Here is a 6,069-nt window from a genome sequence, read left to right on the forward strand (position 1 = left end):
CCACTCCACTACGCAGTCCAGATACGTTTTTGGTGGAATTGAGACCAGTTGAGGGTGATATATTGTGGCCCCGGTACCAAATTGGGTACCGGGACCACTCCACTATGCAGTCCAGAAAGCTACCTCGGTGAAACGTTTTGGACTAAAAACAATATTGTGAGGTGTGAGGGTGTTCAGAATAGACTGGAAATTAGTGGAAATGATTGTTATTGAATGTTATTGAGGTTAATAATAGTGTAGGAGTGAAAATAAGCCCAAAAACTTGATTTTGGAACTTTTTATGCTTTTTTCAAAATAAATCCGAATCCAAAACCTTAAATCCGAACCAAAACCTTTCGACAGGTGTTTTGTGAAACAAATCCGAACCCAAAACATCAAGCAAATCCGAACCCAAAACACAAAACACGAGACACCAAAAGTGGCCGGTGCACATCCCTAAGTTAATATCATACAAAAGTAATCAACGTTATTCAGGAGCTTAGTTCATCTGGGGATCTGAATCTTAATGTCATTTTGTCATTGGATGCAAAAAAGACTTTTGACCAGGTGAAATAGGATCATTAGTTTGAATCGCTTCTGACAAGAGAGGGACTAAAGCCGAACATACTTAAAGTCGTGAAGTTTGTGCTCATGTACACAAAACACTTACCTTCAAGGGATACGTTTTTTCTGTAGACTCCTTCTAGTCAATGGGATCCATTCGAGGGAATGTCCTGGGTTTTAACATAAAAACCCTCTCTGGATGTTTTCCTGCCTCATTCGTCTGTACAAAATAAATTCCCACCGGCCCATGCATGTTAGTTTGATGGTTTCTCTTTGCAGTTTTAGTAACCTTTTCTCCCCCCGATACAGAGCGGGCACAGTTGGTAGGAAAGCACAGCAATCAGCAACTGATACATATGTGCATTCAGTAAGTGAGTTTATCCTTGGTTTAGTGGATTCAGGGCCATTTGGCCATCCACTGGTTTGGTTCAATATTCATTTGTTTTAGCTGTCCCGCATTTTGTTTTCTCCACCACCAATTTACTTTAATGAACTGTGACCTATTGTTGCCAAAATTATACATGAGTCTTTATTTACAAGTTACAGTATTAAGTTATAACATGTTGGAGGGTGACTGTGCAGTGGAAATGAGGCATCAATAATATGCAGTTTAGAAGATTCGTTCATGTCCTGCAGACTCTAGATACAGACCCCAGGACACATGTAGCTGACAACAGTTACCTATCTACTTCCTTTCTGGTGTAACGGGGAACTCAACAGGGATGTCCGCTTTCACCATTGCTGTTTGCGATTGCTCTGGAACCGCTGTTTAGTGGCTTTGCAGCAGATGTGCTAATTACAGAGGAATTCAGATTGGCTCAACCATATAAGCTTTATTTGCTGATGACATCAGGCTCTTGTTTCTGTCTGACCCAGCCTCTTCGATTCTAGCAATAGTTGATATTATTAATCAGTTGGGTACCTTTATGGACTATAGGGTTAACTTTCAAGAGTCGGAGGTTCTTCCTGTCACTGGTAAGAAGCATGTTCAGTATGTTCCTCAAATTGTAACACAATTTAAAACAGCTCTCCTTCAATTCAAATATTTGGGTATAAACATAAATTCTAGTGCTAATGCTTTGAATAGCACAAATTAGACTCCCATTATCGACAGTAGGAAATTTCTCCTACTCTCCCCATTAGGGAGGACTTCAGTTCCTAAAAGTGTAATTTTTCCTAAATTATCTTATTCTATTCTGATGTTCCCTATACATCTGATACAAGCATATTGTTTCTCTGTTTTCAAAAATGTTTTGGCGAAATAAAAAAATATTGAATTGCACAGTCTAAAATGAGGCTGATAAGACAGCGGGGTGAGGGTGCCAGATCTATTAGTTCTCACACATGGAGTATTCTTCCGATATATAAATCATATTGTTTACTTAATAGGGAAGTTTTTTTACGAATCAACGCCTGAAATAAGTGTTTTTTTCTCCTTACCAGCAACCCTCCTGCATCTCTCTAAAAATAATATTCCCTTGCGTATACTGTATCATATAATTTTTAAGGATATTTACCTTTCATTGGTAATTACAAATACTAAATATTCATTGAACTTTACTAGTTCTAAGTTCATTACATTTGGGGTAACCCAGCTTTAACCCACGTCTGGAAAAGAAAACCTTTTTTCACTGGAAAGAAAAAGTTATCAAACCCTTGAAAGACATACTTCGTCCAGGGGGCACGATTTTTATTTTTCAGGACCTAAAAACTAAGACAATCTCCCAAATTTGCATTTTGTTATGTATTTACAGGTGAATCATTTAGCCTGTTCTATTCCTGGTGCTATGCGCATAATGACTGATCATGATGCATTGGCCAGTCTACTAAATTTTCTGTAGACTAGTAAATATAGGACTAGATTTGTCTACACAGACTTACAGCAATCCAATCTAGATAAAATATGGCATAGATGTATTCATGGCAGAAAGATATACCATGAAGGATGGATCTTCAGAACTCCTACATAAGTATTATTAAGGTTCAATGAAAGCCCTACATTCTGCTATGCTGCAGGAAATCACTTCAAAACTATTAATAGGCCATACATCTCTCAGAGCCAAAGGAGGTGCAGGGTTGCTGAGGTGTCGGGAAGTTGTCTTAAGTGTAATCATTCTAATGCCAACTTATTTCACAATATGTGGAAAAAATAGGAAGTTGTGTTATTTAGTAATTCCACCTTCACCTTTGTGTCAATTTCTTGGACCCCATTGATATTACCCATATGTCTGATGAAAATGTAAAAACGAAAAACAGATCCCTTTAGGAGTACTTAAGGACAGGAGTTAATAAACACTAAGCTACACTGTTTGATGTATTAATTGCCTTTATGTAAAGAACCCACATGTTTTATATACATTATTCCCATATCCTAATTAATTTAGGTACACAAATTCTCATAAGAATATTGGCAATTTACCTTTTAATTACTAGCAAACCCATTCATCCAGTTTAAACAGGAATAATTCTCCATAAAAGTAGCTGATATTACACTTAGATAGCTTTACAACAAACTAAAGGGCATATTCAATTAGGCTCTGTATTCGCGGTAACGCGCGGAGTGCGTATTACCGCAGGTAATACGGTACTGCAATAACGCAGATTTTCCTTCGCAACCCTATGGGGTGCAAAGGAAAATCAGCTTTACTGCGGTGCCGCAGATTACCTTTGTGCCCCCGTTCCGGCGAATTACCGCAATGCCGGGACCTAATTGAATATGCCCCTAAGTATCAGACAAAAATGCTGGCTAGTGTTTCTGCATATCAGTTAGTGGAATGCCCAAAATTCTGGGAGATCCTTTCCAGGTTTGGGTTTTTGGACAGATAGCAGCAATTGGTCAATATTTTGTAGAAATACTCTAGCAGTTAGAGTCCACACCAACATGCACTGTTTGGAGTCCCTGGGGACTGGACTAGTGAAACTCTGTGTACAACAATTAGCAACTGGGACATGAGAACTCACAATTTTACAAACTGCAAATCCTGTATTAATTGTCTGATATGGCCTTGGACCATAAAACTCAAAATGAACAGTGAAAAACTGTCATAGACACTGATAGAAAAAGTTGTGACCCATGACAACAAGCTTTGAAACCATTTAAAACATGTAGATTGCATCCATATTGGGACTGCTGAAAAACGTAATGTTAATGGGCTCTTTATATGTATTTTATGCAGCTAATTACTTTGACATCAATTTTATTCCCAGCCCTACTTTGCCTAATTACACTGCCCCTCCCTTTAGCCTTCATTCCTTAATAAAAGTTTTCCCCTAAAAGAAAATGTGTTCTTGGGGTCTAGACCGGGTCAGGGTACCGGCCTCTCTCTGTGCTGGGGCTGGAGGCACACGCCCTCCATACACAAAGAAAAAGAAAGTGCCTACACAAGGAAGCTCCATCAGAGTTCTACACTTACCTTTATTAATTCACTTTTCGCAGTGAGTAACTTCTCTATGATTTATTACTTTGTTTAGGTATGATTTTCAAACTTTGTTTTTAGCCAGATTAGAGATGTTATGGTGGTAGGTTTAGTGTACTGAACATTATTCTATTATTTATATTATGTTTATCTTACTGGAAGATATGGGTTAGTTGCTATAATTAGAGTTTATTTGTGTTTTGTTAGCAAAAATTCCATACAGTTGTTGATCTATGCTCTTCATCTCATATTCTTGTATATCATTTACTGTTGCAATAGTTATTTTCATGATGTGAACTTTATCCAATAAGCTTAATCTTAACAAAAAAATACAAAAATAGATATTGTTAAAAATGCCAGTCCTATCTAATAACCTTCAACTCACTTTTTCCCTGTCAGCTATAGACCCAGGATTGGAATTGCTTCCTGAACATTGCTGTGACCCAATACTGGCCCCTCCAGTATAGAAATGGTTAAGGTCACCGGATTTCCTGCGGCACTACAAATTGGTTGAACACTATCCCTCAGTATCCTGTTGAGGCTGTGTATGTGACAACACTTTCAAATTATACATCTAGAGGACATCTGCTGTGTGGCTACATAGACACTTTTACTAACTCCCCTCCCAATGCTTACCTCCGCTCACTGTCCCTTTTTTCCCCTCTTTTCTCCCCCGCCTTCATTCTGCCCCCTGCAGAGGAATTGTTCTATGCTAGAACTTCATGACAGGCTGAATGAGAGGGGGATCAAAGAGGCTCAGAAGAATAGAATGTTCAGTGGTACATCCAAAACTAGAATTACAGGTTTTAGAACCAAGTTAATAAAATAGATCATTGTTTATTTAGACATTTGAATGTGTGTATGTATTTATTACCTATCACCATAGATAAAATGAGTTTTTAAAATATCACCTTAAATTTTAACTAAGGCACTGTGCAAGATTTATAAGTAAACTTCTTAAAATAAGCATTTCAGTTATTTTAGTAGTGTTAGGGGGAAATCTTTATTAATGAGTCAATTATGCTATATGTTACCCTTGGTGAATATTTACGAAAATGCCGGTGATAAGGGAAAAGATTTTCCGGGCTCTGTTGGCGTAAGCGTCTCCAGGGAAAGTATGGGGACATTTATTTAACAGGAATCATGTTCTCTTATAAAGCATTTTTGCAATTGGGAATTCTTTTAAGATATATTTTTTCTTGTTAAATATTTTTTTATTTATTTTTTCCCAAGAAGTGTAACTGAAAGCCCAAGTAAGACTTGCCCAGCAAAGTGCTACGTTAAGCTTTACCACCCCAGGCCAGTATCGCAGAGGCTGCTAATTATCACTTTACTGCCTCTGCAATGTTTTAATAATAAAATGGCCCTATCCCCTCTCACTATATATTGTTAAATAGACCTGTAAGTGACACACAACTAATCAGCAACACACTTTAAATTGTGATTTACATACTCATTCACAATATGTAACTTTTTGAAAGCAATGGCTGAATGTTTGTATGTCATGTCCATGCCATTATTAAACACTATTCACCCCTAAAACTCAAAATGTTGTTTTTGGTGAAATTCAGTGACATAAAACACCAAGGGGTATATTTACTGAACTGCGGGTTTGAAAAAGTGGAGATGTTGCCTGTAGCAACCAATCAGATTCTAGCTTTCATTTTGTAGGGTGCACTAAATAAATGACAGCTAGAATCTGATTGGTTGCTATAGGCAACATCTCCACTTTTTCAAACCCACAGTTTAGTAAATCTAGCCCCAAATGTTATTTACCTGCTTTCTGTGTATCCAGCTGGTGCCAAAAATGCATCTAATTGAGGCAATTGGTTGGGTAAAGTGGTTCAAACTAACTTCAGAGTTGTCAAGGCCTCTCCCTGTAATTTTACCATTCATGTAAATAAGTTCACGAGAGAGAGGCTTTGCTAATCCTAAACTAGGTCCATATGAGTAGATATACCATATATATCAATATTCACTTGCTGAGTTAACAGAGCACAGGTAACATATGGTACTTATTTTATCCTGCTAATTCCATCCAAAAAAAACAACATTTTAACGTTTGGGTGGAATTAGCCTTCAATTAGAGGCATTCAGAAAGGTTTTAGAG

The sequence above is a fragment of the Mixophyes fleayi genome, chromosome 1, assembly GCF_038048845.1.
Source record: "Mixophyes fleayi isolate aMixFle1 chromosome 1, aMixFle1.hap1, whole genome shotgun sequence".
Classification (NCBI taxonomy): domain Eukaryota; kingdom Metazoa; phylum Chordata; class Amphibia; order Anura; family Limnodynastidae; genus Mixophyes; species Mixophyes fleayi.